Source organism: Falco biarmicus, chromosome 1, assembly GCF_023638135.1.
Source record: "Falco biarmicus isolate bFalBia1 chromosome 1, bFalBia1.pri, whole genome shotgun sequence".
Classification (NCBI taxonomy): Eukaryota; Metazoa; Chordata; class Aves; order Falconiformes; family Falconidae; genus Falco; species Falco biarmicus.
Genome location: NC_079288.1, coordinates 29,157,230 through 29,175,160, shown reverse-complemented (window position 1 = coordinate 29,175,160; position 17,931 = coordinate 29,157,230). Strand labels below are relative to the sequence as shown.

At 41.9% G+C, this 17,931-nt stretch overlaps 1 protein-coding gene across 1 annotated transcript in view; it reads left to right on the top strand.

Moving 5' to 3' along the window:
* Nucleotides 1-17,931, top strand: part of TMEM132C (transmembrane protein 132C) — a 221,652-nt gene that overhangs the window by 105,015 nt on the left and 98,706 nt on the right. The gene's annotated exons all lie outside the window — the stretch shown is intronic.

Sequence of the window (17,931 nt, the reverse complement as noted above, 5' to 3'; positions counted from 1 at the left end):
TATTTATATGCATTGGATTTATCTAGCACCTTCAGGTAAGACGGAAATGCTGAAATGCACAAATGCCTTCTAATATACTCTCCACTTCTCTGCTTGTATTGCTGCTTCCTGCTGAATAGAAAAAAATGAAGTGTCTATGGACATTTTGTACATGCTATATGCTCTTGATTTTTCCTTGTTTGATGCTATTTCTACAATAACAAAACATTTTATGAGAATATGTCAATCTTACATCAGGGTAATGAACATTCCATTACTTTATCTCTGTGGACATTGTTGAAAACATGAAGTGTAAAATCAGATTCATTACCTAAATTCTAGGAAGGGAACAGGACATTAATCACAACTTGGCTTGTTGAATTTTGTTGTTTGTTGCCTCCTCCGTTTAATTAATTATATTTCTGCTTCAGATCCAGAAGAACTGCACATGTCCTTTCAGATAGTGATATGTACCCATGGAATCTTGAGTTTAAAAAAACAAAACAAACAAAAAACCAAAAAACAAACCAAACATTTTTTGCTGCCAAAACATTTACAGAATAGAGGGGGTTTTATACTTTGCAGTTCACAAGACATGTTTGCTGATACTAACTATTCTACATCAGGTACCCTGTATACCATATACACACACTGTATTAACACAAGCTCCCGATGGTTAATTCCTGATGGGAATCATCATATAGGTTCATGCTAGGTATTTCCTGAAGTATCTGGTACTAACAGTGGAAAGAAGGGGGAGGGGTGTGTGCAAATGACATTTCTGCGTTTTCTTAGAGCCAGGAATTTTGAAACCTTGAGGAGTGAAACTTCCATGCCAGCTTTTTTGCTCATTAGCTAAGTTGTTCTTTTACAAGTTACGCATCAGCACAGACATGTATTCTTTCTCAGTGTTAGATGGGATTCTCTTAACTATCATAAATATGACTTGTAGTATATCTGGTGTTTCTTCACAAAACCTTTCTTTTTTACCTGGGGGCTGAACAGTTCTAAAACCCTGTCTTTTCTGCTTACCTTGGAGTGGAGCCCTTGCTGTCTCTGCTCAGTACATTTTTATGCAGGTTTTCAGACCTTGAAGGCTGAACCCTTGTATCAATGCAACAGCACACCTTGGAGTAACGCGCTGTCCGGAGTGGTAGGGCAAACCTGCACTGATGCGCTGCAGTTCTGACATTCCTCAGGCACTGCTGTCGCCGGCAATGCCATTTCTCTGCGTCATGCTGTGGTGTAGCTGTGTGCCCAGGGCTGCGGGCACAGCTTGGTTCTGATTGAGGAACATGCCACGAGACATGTGGCTCCATTCAGCACACGCAAAAGATGCTCGGGGCTTCCTCCTTTGGTTGTTACTCAGATTATGGTTCCTACACAAACTTATTAAACCAAAATATGAGCTGTTAACTCATTGACTTGGAAGAAATAACTCAACTTTGTTTCATGTGATAACTGTTTCCCAGTTAAAACTGAAGCTGTAAAGTATCCATTTGATTTCTTCTTCATTTTCATGGGGAAAAATACAGAGGCAGTATCTCTAGGGCTGGTGGATCACTGTGTGTAACTGAAGAGCTAAAATAAGAGACAGTGATGGGCTGTGCAGTTCTGAGTGGTTTGATGTTGTATCAGACTGTTTGTTGCAACACTTGCCTGTTTCATAGCGTTTCAGTTCTCTCTCTACCTCGGTTTTCACTTAGCTGCTCTGTAATTTGAAACAAGAAACCAGAAAGCACATTCCTTTGGAGCTGTTGACACTGTGAGTTTGAAATCAAAGTAGATTCCCTGGAAGTTAAATTGTTTGCCGGGGCATTTTTTAACCAGTCAGACGCACTGCACTGCAGTTTTCAAGAGGTGAAGCCCTCTTCAATACAATTTTCTCACTGGAATAGTTTTTTTCTGGGTTGTTCAATTTTAGACTTAGCTAGATTTTAGAACAAGAACAGAAGAACATAAATTTTTACTGAGCGTAAGACAACTGTGTTGCTTTTCCAGGACCTTGCATCAAAGATGTTCAAAAGTAAAGGTAATCTCAGTGCCTGAGGCTCTTCTGTAGTCCTTGTACTTGCAATGCTTATCGCTCCTCTGCCCTAAAGCTCTTTACTAATACTGACTGAAAAACTGCAACACAGCTTGGGGGCCAGGTAGTGAAACTCTGCCTACAGGAACGTGGGGAAACTAAGGCAGAGAACTGTCAGAAGCAGAAGAGGTACCAATAGGTCTGTACCTTTAAATCTTAGCGGAAAGATTCAAAGGGCTAAGATGTACTAGTGGGAAGCTTTAAATTGATACAGGCTCTCTGAGGTGCGTGTGAGTAGGTTGGGGGCTGCTTCTCTGTCTCTGCAGTGATAATACCCAAAGAACAATTCTGACACCTCCTCGCAGTTATTTAAAGAGCCTGGAAACAAGCTCAGTTGAATTTATCAGCTGTTAAGTCTGCACCCACCATGCTTTTTAATATCAGTGTTGCTAACTTTCACAATTTCCTAAGCAATTTCAATCACAGTGATTATTTTTATAGGAGCATCCCCTGCTGCAGCTGTGGGCTGGCAGGAGGATTGCAACTTCCTATTATAAAATCAATTTTGGAGCCCTTATATTTACAGGGGAAACTCAGAGAAATTTCTCCAAGAATTTGACTTGAAGGGCAGACTCGAAAGTGGAGAACTTGAAGGGAAGTAAAAAGAACGGCACATCTCATGAGTTTAGGGATCTCAGATAATTGCATTTTGAACAGTTGAGATTAGCAATATTATAAAAAAACGTCTAGTTTTGGGTGCCTCTATTTTAGGCCACCCCCTGTGAAACACTTTATAGGAATGTGTGCACTCATGCCATGATTTCAATCTTATTAGAAAAACAGCAATACCAGAAGAAAATCTCTTGCCCAAGGCATATTCCATATGTTACTTCTCCATGCTTTATTTTTCAGGACTGCAAGAGACAAATGCACTTCTTCCATTAATAAAGCCTGTGACTTAAAGTGCAGTTCTACCCTGGAAAAAATAGAAATGTGAGGTTCTAAGTTCATTTTCCATCAATAGCTTGTACATTGAATTTGTTCAGATTACAAATGAAAAGGTGGTGTTATTTTTCAGACTGTGTGCCCGTAGGCTTCAGCCTTGCCTGTGAAAGCAGCCTTTTCATTCTCATATGGAAATCCCAATAGAGAAGGCACAGATCAGCTCACGTGCTTCCTTCTGCCTCTGCAAGGTGACTTCGTATTTTTGTAAGGTTCACGTTATTTACTGCTGCTACGAAGCCTCATTTAACATGTATGTCGAGGGCAAATCCTAATAATTAAAATACTCCGTGAATATTTCCTGGCTTTTCTTCCCTCATTCAACTCCATTTGTAAAAATTTTAATATAAATGTAGAAATACAACAAATTTGTTCTTTTAAACCCCTTTCTCATCCAGTAATGATTTCATAACCTCTCAGTACTCAACTTTCTGCCTTATCACTAAGAAGTAAATCTCCCCGCTCCCATTCACATGATGGATTTATTGCCTTTTTGAACCTTGCGTTACCCTTGGTATTACTGCAGCTCAGCTCACAGTCCTTGTTTTTACCAGACGCTTTAGACAAACGTCATTAGCCAGCAGAGGATCCGGCACGCACTGGGGAAGATGCATTCATCCTGGGGCCTTAAGCTTTGTGAATAACAGAGGTATAAATAAAAAATAAAAAATAGGTCATTGGTCTACCAAATGCTGTTCTTGCAAACAGAGGCCGGGAAATTCCAGCTAAAAGGGCTGCACAAAAAGGCAAAAATAAGCATCTATTTTCAAAAAATTTCCAAAGGTTTTGGGTTTCAGTGTGGGAAGTCATAATTTTAGAGGGAGGGGAGAAGGAGCAGAAGCAGGTGGCAAGAAGGGCGGGGGTTTTCTGCATCCTTGCAGAAAAATATTTTTTAAAAATCACCAATATAACAAGATTAGGAGGGCAGAGGTTCTTAAAAATTAGTCAAATTGGATTGAGAGAGCAGGTTGGTAGTGGAAGACTAAATTAGGTGACAACTGAAGGGTATACTTTAGTAGCTGTGTTCCAGCTGGCTGATGAAGGCAATCCTGCAGTCCACCCCTGTATCTCAGGTATACCTACTTGGTGCTAGGGAGGGTGTCCTAAATTTACATACCAAACTAAAGTACCTAAGCTAGTGTTATTTTTGAAACATTTTTCAGGTACTTCCCACTACTACTTTTCATAGAATCATTTAGGTTGGAAAAGACCTTTGAAATCTATCAGGTCCAACCATTAACCCAGCACTGCCAAGTCCATCACTAAACCGCGTCCCTAAGCACCACATCTGCGCATTTCTTAAATGCCTCCAGGGATGGTGAATCCACCACCTCCCTTCAGTAACAATAATGAAGCATTTGAAACAGTCTGGCTCATCTTCTTTTACTACTCTTTATATGCTGAAAGAATGGCCTTAAAATATCATAAAAAAGCAGAAAATGGCCTCCAAGCATATGACATAAAATGAAGTCACAAATGATCTTGTGGACAGGCATACTGCTGCGGGTAGTTCAGTATTACAGCATAGCGGTATTGGTTTATTGCAAGGCTGGCGCACTTTCTGCATGTTAATTGCATGGCAGCTTTGCTCCATATGATGCAACTGTACTGTTAATATTTATTCAGCCTAGTGGTTCTTTATGCTGAAAATGAGCACCTACCTTCCCTGCCAGTGACAGAAAAAACAGTCTATGGGACTGTGATAAATTTTCAACTCCATGTGCAAATAGTAGCTTGATCCAAACACAGTCAGGATTCTTCCAGCAATTTATGGTGTGAATTTTCCCCTTCCTTTTCCTTTTAACAAACCCTTCTAGGGTGTAAACTCTCTAATAACCCATTAGTATGGCAGCATAGCAGAGCTTTGAGCTTTTCTCTTGAGGCTGCTATTTCTGCTGATAATAATGTTATGGTCTAATCTCTGGTCTTGTTTGGGTTGCCTTATCACCCCTGTGTTTGCTAGAAGCATGTTTGACATGGTTGCATTTACATTAAACTCAGCACTGTGAGCATTAAAGCAGAGCTAGCTTCAGTGTAGAAGTACTATAATTGCATTTATGTGATGTTTTCTGACATCGTAGACATTGCTGGGAGCTAATAAGCATCCCCAGCTGCAAGTTCACAGGGACATATGGACTGGAGCGGGGAGCAGAAGACCTAGTGATGGATGGAGAGAAGGTGCCATAATTTTAAGGGAGCTTAGGTACTAAAAGCCTGACCTGATTGTCATCCACAGCAAGGCAGAATCAGAGCTGGCCCTGAATTACGTCTGCATGAAACTGCTGTCACTGAGAGAAGACTTAGTACCTGCTGACCAGTCTCGCCCCCTTTAAAGTCAGTAGCACGAGCTGTGTCAGGCCTAAGGGACAGGAGATCGAGAACATCGATGTCTTGCTTGACTGAAGTGTGCGGAATTTTGTAGAGAAAGCTGTTAGACTTAGTAATTTGTCTTTCCCCTGGGATACTCAAGTGTGAAAGTGTCTGCTGCTCACAAAAAAATAAATGTAGAATTGCATGATCGGCTGATGAAATCAAAGTGAAATTGCTGGCAGCCTTATTCCTGCCCTCCCCGTGTTTTTGTAGCATTAACATTCTAGCTTTGTCACCTCTGATCGGGGAAGATAAATCCTTCCTTTTGTAAGGAGCAGAAACACTTTCCCTCTGTACATAGAATAATGGCCTCTTCTGTATATTATTCATATTCCTCTCTTTGTACTTGTCATTTCTCTATATCCTTGGTTGTTGTATACCCCATAACTCTTAGTGGTTTTATCTAAGGCCTTTCAAAGAAGGAAGTGAATGGCTTAGGAAATGAGTAGAGGTTTGCTAAGGCATTAGACTGGCATACGTAGTGTGCAAGCCCCGTAACACCACCCTCCGTGGCTGCTCAGCAACCCCGTCAGCTCCCTGGCGGATGGGGGCCAGTGCTAAAACATCCTTCATGGTGAGAGGTTTGTTATTCCTATAACAAGAGAAGGCCTATAGACCCAAGTGTTTCTCACCCATTTGGCAGAAGAGCACAGAAATGCAGCAGAGCATCACTGTAAGTCCACACTGCTTTGCTTTGGGCTTTGGCCCAAAAAAGAACATGGAGCAATTTTACCAGTCCTGAGCATCCGAAAGTTATGAATTAGGTGCCCCCATATTAGAAGGAAGCAGCAGGAGGGTGTATAATGCTATGTGTTAGTGGTCCTTTTGTTCAGTGACTGCTGTTTGAAGTGTCATAACGTACCTATGACGTTGCCAACCTCATCTCCACAGCCTAAGACTCTTGTCTCTAGAGATGTCTTTAACTATAAACAGAAGTTGTGTAGAAGGTTGGAAAGGTAAGAGGGCATGATCGAGGCTCGGTAGCAGCGCCTCAGGTCCGATTGCAAGGGCTGTTCTGTGTGTGCGTTCACCTATCCACGCCTGCGCTTGTTTACCCAGCATTTCTCTTTGACTGTTATTAGTTTGATACAGACAGTGTTGGGAGAAGCTGCTTCAGCATTTTCAGAAAGCAAATCCTTTGTTGCTGCTGAAGCCTGTGCAGTCCTAAATCAGGTGCGTGTGTTGTGCCCTGTCATATGCTATTTAGGTCTAGTGCGTTTCTGCTGCACCAAGCTGAAACAAAATTATTTTCATCCCTGCAGTTAGTAGCTGGCTGCAGTTGGATGAATTGAAGTGACTTTTGGGGAGAGTCATCGAGGGGGAAAAGAAAGACTCCCCAGGAGGTGATAAAGGGGGAAATTACTTATGCTGATTGTAATCCTCACAAAGAGAAGGAATAAGCACAAGGAGTTACAAAGGTATTGATCTATTTTATCTTATGGGTGTTTTTTTCTTGTTTTAAGCATATCATGACCTTAATATCTGCATCCAGGAACAAGCTGTTGCTCCTGACTTTCACCAACAGCTAGTTTTCTTTTGATACATCCCAGATTCTTCCTGCTGATTACTGCAATATGTCAAAGGAGCTCAGCAGTTTCCTGACCTCTCAAGACTTGACTCTGTTCATTATGGCTTAAAGAGTCCACAGTTGGCCTCTAGTGCAGGCTCAGCCTCAAAAAAAAAAAGGGGGGGGGGTCCTTAAAAGGTCCTGATGAGATGGCTGATGATAGCCCAAGGGACCCGTTGCCCTTGAGCACATCCAACAATGGTTGTTGAGATAATATCGTTGACCTAAATGGGTCTGGCAAGTTAAAGGTGTAAAACCTGGTCCTGTGACTGTACAGCTTCTAAAGCACAGACCCCAGCCCGCTCACTGCTTAGGCAACCCCGTTGCCATGCAAAAACTTTCCAGCCTTGTGGAAAGGGCAAACAGCGCCTTGTTTAGAAGTGTCAAGTTATGCTTTTATCTTGATTGTAGTTCTTATTCCCTTTCTTTTTCGCTGCTTCTGTAGGAGTTTCTATAGGAGAAGCCCTGTCTTTGATGGTCTGTAATTAGTATTAAAGATGGCTTTGACAGCCCTCTGTGGGCGGAGAAGGCAGAGGTGGTCGAGATGCTCTGGGGCAGTAATTGCTGTTACAATTTGATACTTGAGCCTGGAGTAAGATAAACCAAACATACAAAAAGGAAAGCAACTTCCAAATGAATTGCTTCCCAAGCTCTTGTACCTAATCCTTTGGTGTAACAGTCCTACAGCTGGACAGGCTCGTTTCTTTTATAGTTGATATTTATTCTGGTTTTCTATAACAGGAATTGGACACCGCTTACCTAATGTGGAAAGACTTTAAGGGGCTCCCTTGTTGGGATACATTAGTCAAGGCTATTCAGATCCAGCCAAGTCAGCTTTCTGACAGTGCATCCCAAAGCCAGACACAGCGTGTCCCACAGAGGGGCAGGTAACTGGTTGGGAGGGACAGCAGGCGTAATCATGAGGCGGAGGCGTAGTTTCCCCACTAAGGAATTGTGTAGGAATTGGGAGAAATTTTTCATTTAACTTAGCAAATGCTTTTGGACACAAAAACTTCCCAGTCTAAAGAGGACCTCTCATTGTGGTTTTATCATCTGGCAGCCTTGGTGAATTGGCCATGAGTCCGTGCTTATTGAAAACAACTGTATAATATTTTTTGGCATCATGTCTCTTTTGGAGAACAAAGTAGAATAAAAGAAATGCCTTTGCACAGCCATGTGACAACTGCAAACCGAAGTCAGGCCAACAAGAAGATCTCAGGCTGGATTCAGGGTGCCCTTCCAGGGCAGTTAAAGGAGAGCAGGGATGGATGGGTGCAAATTGGAGCTCAGTGGTGACTCGGCTGGTTTAGGCACATTTCTAAATGAAAGGGGAAGCTGAAAATAAATGTGAGATGTGAAAAAGGTATATTACAAGAGGAGATGCAGAGGTATATGAAGCCAAGAGAAAGCAAATGTGGAGGGACAGAGGAAGAAGACTAAGTGGAGAGAAACAGGAACACTTTGTGTATGAGATTCTGTGTGTGTGTGTCTATCTGTGGCCAGTGTATACATGCGCATACGAGGTAAAACCCACCAGGCTGTGAAGTAATTCTTAGTGATTACAAAATTCTGCCTGTCCCAGTCACTTCTGGAAAAAAAAAGAGAAAAATTTGTTTAAATTACAAAAGAAGCTGCAGGAGAATGAAAGTAGTTTTCTATATTATTTGAACTCCCTGAGCCACATCCTAACAGTAATTCATTAGCATTTTTCTCACTCCTGAGCCCTGTGAGCTTCCACCACGTGCCCTGCCTGCGGATAGTGCCCACTGGTGCTGGTGGGCCAGGTGGTGACCCCACAGAACCCCACGTGTGCTTCATGCAGCTGATCCAAGACCCCTGAGGTCAGCAGGAGTATTCTTGCTGAGTTACTGAAGTCTCAGGGGCTTCAGATCTGTTCCTAAATACACAAGCTACCAGCAACTGCCTCAGGGCGCAAGGATTTGTGCTATTGTTGGGTAAACTTAAAGCATGAAAGAACCCAATTTGGAAGCAGTAGAACAGATCACTGCCAGCATTTACTAGATTAAGACTCAATTCAGACATAAAAGCTAGCAATTCTGTCTGCTGCATCCCCCAGACCATCTCTGTCGCATTTCTATCACACTCTTGCATACCGATTACTACGCAAGGTGTGCTTGTTCTGAAGCGAAATGAAGAATAGCAGCAGTGCTCACATGCCTTGATGTGACTCTGTGCAGGGGTGGGGATTATGATGAGCCTTTGCTGTTACCAAATACTGGAGTCTTGGGGGGGGGGGGGGGGGGGGGGGGCTATAGAGGAAACATGTTGCCATAGTTCTTACTTTATCCTGCAGTTACCTTTCCTGGCGGCCTTTCCGCTTTGTTGATCGCAGTTAGGCACTCATCTATGCTAAAAGGTTGCCCCTGGTTGGTGCTGCTCGGTACTTCAAAGAGAGAGGGAGAGGAGGCAGGACTGAACGGATGGAAGCACATGTTATTACAGCACCTGCAGAGTCAGCAAAGCCCCTGCTGTCTGTGGGGAGTTCTCTCCAGGGCAGTGGTAAAATGCTCCATCCTTGAGTCAACTTAAGTTAGACTAATTAGAGTACAAATGAGACAGTGCTGCACCTTGGGGATGAACCACCTGATAATCAGTCTTTTCTTTCATCGCTTGTGCAAATACCTAGTATAATACATAACATTTGAAACAATTATTCAACTGAACTGCTCCTCTTTTTCTTGGTGTTTTAAGGACACTTGCCCCTTCCTCTTCCTAGCGGTTGATCTCAGCAATATTATATTCCTCTAAGGGAAAATGAAACGCAGCCCTCGTAGCTGCATGGCTGATGGCAAAATTGTATTCATAACAGCTGCTGAAGAGAGTGCAGATGGGATTAAAAATACAAAGGGACTGCACGGGAAGATTACTTCAGAAAGTCACTTAGGGTTAAGTAATAATCCTAATAACCACTGCAAACAGTAAGTATTTTCCTCAGCACTGCTATTGCTCTGCCAGCTGGGGGAATGTCACAACTATACAGCTTAGAGATTTTTTTTGTAATAATAGAAACTGCATGTAGTAGGGAATATAATCTCAAAGCATTGACTTATTGAGAAAGTGTCTCTGGTCCTATAAAATAGATCTGTGGAGGCAGTGAGCTTGTATTTAGCATGTGCAGCTGAATCTGCACTGTGGATTCACCCTGCTGGGTTTTTTGTTTACTTAACACCCCTATCTGTCTCTCTCTTCTGCCTCTCTCGGCAAGCATGTGTTGGTGTGAGACAGATGCTTGTTCCAACTCACTTTTTAACAGACAGCAAAGCAAAGAGCGTGGTGTCCAATGTTTCCTTGTATCAGGAATTTATAAATTAGTTGATCCCGTAGCAAAGACTTTTCAGGGACCTTACCTAGATGTGATTGTGCATCAACTTTGCTCCTTGCAGAGGCCATGAGACAGATCTTTGACTTCAACCCATTGGTTAGTTTGATTTTCAGATTATAAAAGAGCCTTTCTACTCATTCACTTTTTAAGGAAATGGAAAGGGTGAGTAAGTCATAAGAAAACTCAGACTGTTCCTTAGTCAGTTAAGGTTAAGCATCTAAAATGCTTAGTATGAGGAGTACAACAGTTTTAAAGCACTGCTGCAGCACCTCTTGGGCACTGTAAGACCTTGGTCTTCTCAGTAAGAGTTTCCTTGTGAACCCACGTTTTTTGCTGATTCCATGAGTAACAGGTAAAGAGCAACCAAAAAGGGGTTGAAATGAGTAGTCTTGTCCCCTGTGGTTTTGTGCTCCCAAATTATATGTTCCCATCTGCTGATTAATACTTATAATCTCTGAGGAAAGGAGATCATTCTGTGCCATACTGGGACAGTGCTTAGCACAAGGGGATCTCCAACCTTCTCAATGGGAATGCTTTTTTGTGTTTTGGGATGCCAACTTCAAGTGTTACAAAAATACTAAGGAATACAAAAAGAACAAATGTGAGGTCCTTGTTATTGAAAACACTCTTTTGCTTTCAGTTTTCTGTCTTTCCTGTTTCTTAATATCGGTGAGGATTCCTTCCAAATGACTATAGGAGCTTAGGGTTAAACAAAATAAAATGATATATCTAAACCCTGCAATACTTCATGTAAAATTGTGATAGTTGGCGACAACTACTCTGTCCAAAGAAATTCTTGAAGCAGTGGATTGGGGAGTTAAGAAAAGGAAAGTGTATGCTGAACTGGAGTTACCTGGTGCATGATTTTGCTTTCTTCTACCTTGGACTATCTTGTGTCCTATCTCGTTACTGCTCTGATAATTTCAACTCGATAACAGTGGTTTGCCACTCAAGTGGCCCCATAAATGCAATTAGCCAAGGCAGAGGGCAAGCAGAGCTTCTGGTAGCCGTTGCAAGAGCTCCCTTATGTTCTGAGCTCCTGTGAGCCTGCTGGAGGTTTAAACACTCAGCCAGAACCCCTCAGTAATATCTGGGCTGAAATATGGTTGTTCCTCTGAAAGCAGGAGGAGCTGGAGTTAAATGCAGTAGCAGCTCCATAACAGCTTCTGTGAATGTCAGGAGTTTACAGTGTTTATCTTTGCTGGAGGCTGAATGTTAGCGGGTTGTAAATTCAGATTAGGTTTCCTCTCAGCTTGGAAGACAAATCCAGATTCTCTGTGTTGTGTAGTTCCCTCCTGCTTTTATTTTATTTTATTTTATTTTTTCCTCCTGCCTTTCTTGTAATCCCTTAACTAGTGCTATTGACATTTAGTGCCAGAGAAAGCAGTTTTGCCATGAGATATGTTAGGAGGTTAAATGACTATCTCTGTGGCTTAAGTGGTGATATCCAAGCTTCACAGAAAGCATCTCTTTTTTCTTTTCTTTTAAAATAAAGAGTGGGATACCTGACGCCTCCAGAGGGCTGGTAATGGTAACAAAGAGTTAACCGCAGGAGTCAGCCAAACCAAAGAACTCTTGTCACTGAAACATCCTAAAGCACATTGGATTTCTTTTTGGGGGAGAAAATATGAAATACAGCTGACAGCATCCACCTCGTGCCTTGCAGCTGACCTCTTCAAAGCTTCCTAAGGGATATGAAGCACCTATTCCCATGAAATAGAAGGCAGCTGATTTCCCTAGGGTCTCAGGGAATTGCAGTTATGTAAGAAACGCTATGAAAGAACAGCCTGGGAGAGCAGTTTTGAATCCCAGGATTCCTCACTGGCAATGAAAGAAATTTATATAATTTTGTTGGACAGTGAAGTCACCAAAAGATGCCATTTTGGGGAAGCTGAATTTAGTCCAATTCAGCTGAGAGAGGAGGTTTCAGAAATAACGAAATCTGCTTAAGCTGCTTGCAGAATTACACCTATATTCAAGAAGCTTAAGCATTCTGGTTTGGAGATTCTTAAGGATTTGATTACTGCATTTTCAAAGTAAAATATTTCAAGTTCTTCTTTTTTTTTTACATGGCTTTTTTTTTTTTTTTTTAAGTTTTTTTCAAATAGACCAGCATTCTAAGAAGTGAAAGGAAAAAGGGAAGGAGGGAAGAGCAAGGACTAAACACCTAGAGTTTGTTGTTATGACATTTTAAAGAGTGTTTACCCTTTTTAACAAAAGCCGTTTCCTGAAGGCCTTTTCTGAATACTCCCTGAGAAAGAAAATGCCTGAAGGAGAAAGAATGCTCTGAGAAGCAAGATCTTGCCTTTTACTAATGATTAGCCCATGTTGTAAATCTAGAAATCAAAGAAAAGAAAATTCTTGCGTGCATGGCCCTTTGGACTAGCCTTCTTACTATTAGCAGTAATTTATTACCTAATAAATTTAGCACATAAATTCCCGGGTTGAGATGGGGCTCTCTCTTGCCGCTTACCTGTGCATATGGCTTGTAAATGAAAACCTCCGTGGCAGAGGTGGCCGTGTAGAGCTCTGCTGGAAATCTGTTTGCTGGAGGAGGGAGGCAAGCAGGGCTCCATGGCTGGGGTCCTGCAGGAGGGGGCCTGGAGCGGATACCTGACACACCACCACCCCCCCCCGATTCCCCAAGCGGAGCTGTAGCTGCTTAAACACACTTACTCTGTCCTTGTATTTTGCAAATTAAAGGAGCGTATTTGGAAGGCTGACGTGGCTAACCAGGTCATGTTCTTCTGTTTTTGGCTTCTCAACTAAGGCCAGCAATGAGGCTTTTAATGAATTCTGCTTTGCCAGGCAGATGTCTGTCCTGTTCATTCAGAGCTGCAGTGAGATGTAGTAACTCATTTCACATAGAAAGATGAAAGGGAAAAGCTTTACTTAATAAAACAAATCTTGCTTAATTGCTGTGGTTAGTCTCCTGCCTGGGTTTTATGGGTTGCTGCAGCTGGCTTTAATCTCCTGATTTACTCTGGGAACAAAGAAGGGAAGGAGTGAATTTAAATCATGGCAGGAAGAAGTTGAAATTTTTTTGGCAGAACTCGGGAAGGTTAGAGGCTTACTGTAAAGTGCAGGCCAGAAACAGGCCACCAGGAGAGGCTCCCTGGGTTTCAGGAGGTACAGTAAAAGAATTTCTTACAACGTGACCTTTGCAGTCAAGGGCTTCTACTAGTCTGGGCAAGTGAGGAATAACAAGAAACATTGAGGCTCCAGAGAAGACTGGCCAAAAGGGGTCAGTATTTATTCAGTTGAAACATCAACTTGACAAATACGAGGATTTACTCATGGAAATGCAGAGGGTTTGTCAGGGGCATCATGTCCCTCACCCCACAGAGCGAGGTATAGCATGCCCACGCTTGGCTCCTGTGGCCCAGGGACTACCTTGTAGATGAGCTGATCCTCCCCATTAGACTGAACCTGCATTTGTCTCTAATGTTTACATTTTGAATACTTCCTAAAGAAAAGTCTTCTGGTACAGCAGCTTGGACAGCAGATGTGAGCTGAAGAGACTGTCTATGCAAAGCAGTGGTCACTGATCTAAAACCAGGCTGCTCTCAGATCGAAGTATAGCGTGGCAAGAATAGCATGGCATTTATGAAGAGCACAGAAGATGCAGAGCTAAGTATAACCTGCTGAAAACAAACAGTCTAACAGGAACCAGAAGGTTTAGTGTCTGGAAAATTATTCCAGATACTATGAAGCTCACTGATTGTAGGAATTTGGTATTGATTTAGCTTTTTATTCTTTAGGGCAGCCTTGTCTACCCAAGCTCCTGGGTAAACTTTCAGTTGGAGTGCAGTTTGACAGTAATGCTAACCCCACCTAAGAGGTACCTGCTGCTCCTGAGCGCATTGCCCTGGTACCCCCGCTGCCCCTCACTTTGTGCTTCTGCGCTTCCCTGGCACTGGTGGTGCCGCCGATCTGATCTTGCAGTGAGCCATGAGGAAGCGAAGTCATCCACTGATGAACACTAATTTAGCTTGCCAGTGAGTTGGCTGGGTGTTAGTGCCAAGCTAAAGGGAATTGGGGACCTCTGCGGCCAGGGGCTCCTCATCAGCTTGGCGTGGTGTTAGCCTACTTGTAACTTCAGATCCTTCCTTTGCCAGCAGATCCCCTGCCTGTCTCACAGCACACACAAGCGATGTAACTGTGCTTGGGTCTGTGCTCTGGGGCTGACTTTCTCTGGAGCAAGAGAGGTGACGATGCTCTCTAGGATTAGCAAAACCATACAGCACGTGAAGAACCGCGTGGAGTGCTCGGCAGGCTGCCGTCTCTATAGCACTGCTGCAGGTGGCAGAACCCTTCCATGGCCATAGCAGTTTTGCAAGATTAAAATTTAAATGTAAATAAGAAACTATAATTTGAGGTCCTGAAATCATAAGTCACATCTTCAGCTCTGGCTGTTGCGGATTCAGTTGCCTTTCAATTACCGTCTCTATCACCTGTATAGTATTATGTCTAAATACTGCTGAGATTTCTTGGTAATTTGAGGACAGTGAAATGGAACAGGTAGATTTTCATCTGCAATTGATTAGAATTTATTAATTAGAAGCATAATTTCTAAGTTTGACATGTATAGGAAGATAAGGTGCTAAATGGAAATTTTGTATACAACTAAAAGCTTTCATTTGGAAATGAAATATTTGTTTGGAAATGGCACATTTACGCAAGTGCATTTGTTGTGAGATTGTGTAAGTAAATGTTCTTACTTGACAAAAATTAAGTAATAGTTTCTACATAAGCTGCTGGAGACTTTTTCTGTAATGCCTTTGAGATGCTGCTTGTTCCGCATGCCAGCAAAATGTTTTAATTCTCCATTTGAGAGACTTGGAGAGACAGTTACTTTGAGACAAAGCTGAGGCAGAGATTTCCTGTGCTATGCATTAGTAACCTTAGAAGTTCAAGCAGGCAAGTCTTTCACTCTTCTGGCTACCATGTGTTCATAAAGCTTCAAAAGCCCATTCAGATGGAGCCCTCTCTCCAGTGTGGGATTGAAGCTGACCTCTGGTGGTCTGTGCCATTCCTAATGACGGTCTTTCTTTCATCTTTCCATTGCAAGGTCTGCTTGTGACAGAAGATCAAAAACTATGCTCAACTTTCAGCACATAGACAATCAAACTTCAATAAATGAGCTGCTGCCCTTAGGTTTTATGCGTATGTAGATGACTTCAGCTTAGTGGGGTCTGCATTTATATCCAGTGAAAGGATGATTTTTGCTAGTGGGCAGCAGACTCGGGGCTGTAGTTTGCTTATTACCGCTGTGGAGAACACATAGCTGAAGTGACAGAGGCAATTTAGTGACTCCCACAGAAAATGCAGTAATTGTTTACAGCAGTGTTGGAGGGGTAGGTTGTGCCTCCACTTTGGGTGGGTGCCCACGCTGACAGCTTATGGCTGGTGGATACTGGCAGGTTACAGAGCTGTGCAGAAAAGCCTCTGTGTGAGGACAACCATCTACTCATGAATAAGTAGGCATGGCAAAGGAGAGAATTTTCCAGTTGGAGTTGGGAGCCCTGCACTAAGGAAACCTGGAGTACTTCAGCTATTCGTCATCTCCATTTATTGTCACCATACTTGCCTCCCTTAAGTAAATATGGTGAATGTATATATACTGCATAGATTAGGTGGGTAAATACAGGAGACTATCAAGTCATATGGGCTCCAGGTCCTCGGTCTCAGGGTTTATTGATGTAGTATAACTTAATTTTTTTTACGTACAAAGTTGGCACTATTGATTTAAAAAATTAATATTTAATCACAAGCATACAAGGTCAACAGATCTTTGGTAAAGAATTAAATAGGCTTTTCCTTGCTAGCACTCAAACGCCAAGTAAATAAAAATCTAAGTGAAAACATTTGTAGCATATGCGTACAGACTGCATTTAAAAATGTATGGGGCTCACTGCAGTCTGACTTAATTCTGATTCATCCATTGACCTTGTTATATAAAACTCCATGCCCTTTTTAAAGGGAGATTTGCAATTTGTGCTTCTGCATATTTATTTAGGAAGTTCAATCTTCTGGGTGTTCATACCCTAATTCCAGTGCTAAGTACAATCACAACATTGATTTTTCTCACTAAACATAACCTACTTTACCCTGGGATGGAATTTTTTTTTAATGGGCTTTATATAATGGCATATGTGAAAACCACTCAACTTAATGCCCCATACTGTAGTTAATTAACAAAATGGCATTGTAGCCATGGTCTTTCGTCCTCTGGCAGTGTATTTTACCACTAACCTTGGCCATACAAAATGTGTGTCCTAATTAACAGGAGCGCAGGTATTGACTATGTCAAGCTACATGGTGGAAAGAGCAATTTGCAGCTGCTGACAAAGTTGTAATTCTGTTGAAAATCCGAACATGAGGAACGTCATTTTGACTGATGTTATGCCATTTCAGAGCCTATCTGAAGGAACAGCTCAACAGAGTATCTAAATTATCAGTATTTACTTCTCTCTAGTTGCTGAATAACAGTATCCTAAAATACATCCAGACATCTCCTAAAATACATACTGCCAAAAACACAGTGATGAATTTATACAGATTTCAAGATTGGTGGTAGTGTTTTCTTATTAATGAAATGTTTGTGTATTGTTCACTTACTTGAACTGTAATATGCTGGAAAACTTAATGGGATTTAAAGCTTTAATGAACCTTCAGTAATGGATTTCATTCTCCCTTTACTTTTTCTGTTTTCATTTCTGAGTAATTCAGCTGAAGGCATTAGAGATGCATCAGGTTTGTGCTAGTTTTACTAGAGCAGGACAGTAATCTGTGAAGCTCTATGGTATTTCATGTTACAAATGAGAGAATTAAGCACTTATGCTTTTATACTGAGGGAAAAATATTTTCAATGCCATAAATTGTGTTTTGTCTCACTGTTGAAAAACTGCAACAAGAAGAGAAGTATTCTCAGTCATTCATGACTACATTTACAGTGTTTTAGTGTCTAAAGATGCAAAAAGACTAGTTTTTTCTAAGGAACTTGGGTGCTGAGTCCTCATAAATGTGAAGATGATATCAGCATCTCGTTAGATGATGATTTATGCTCAGCAACTATCATTTTGTGTTGCGTTAAGTGTTTTAGAATAATTCTGGTTTTCCCCATGCTTTAGCCTCTTTGCTATGGAGAAGCCAGCTCCTGCCGAGTAGAGGCCACAGTGACCGTACTCTTGACGGTGTGACGTGAGGCAGCCCTTTGCCTTCTCCTTCCGACGCTGATGCCAAGCTACTCGCAGAGCCATGTGCTTTGAACTGGCACCCTGCTCCTCACATTCGCATCGTCTCGTGTGGGCTGAGGAGTTTGTCCTTCAGTGTCTTTTGAAGAGAGAGGCTGTCTAAGTATCTTTATTTCTCATTCCTAGAAATGAAGGTCAGCAGTTAAATGTTCTGCACCCAAATAACATTTTTGCTGGGAGTTCTTTACACAAATTCTCCTTAATTAGGCAAGTACTCTTTAATTAACCCTCCATACAGTTATTGCTGATGTTATTATATTAGCATCACTAGATAAGTAGTTAACTTTTCCACAGGATGGAACAACTAACAGTGGAAGAAATTTGTATCCTGTAAGAGCATCTCTGAGTTAGAAAGTCTTGTCTTAACCAACAGCTGTATTCTCTCCAG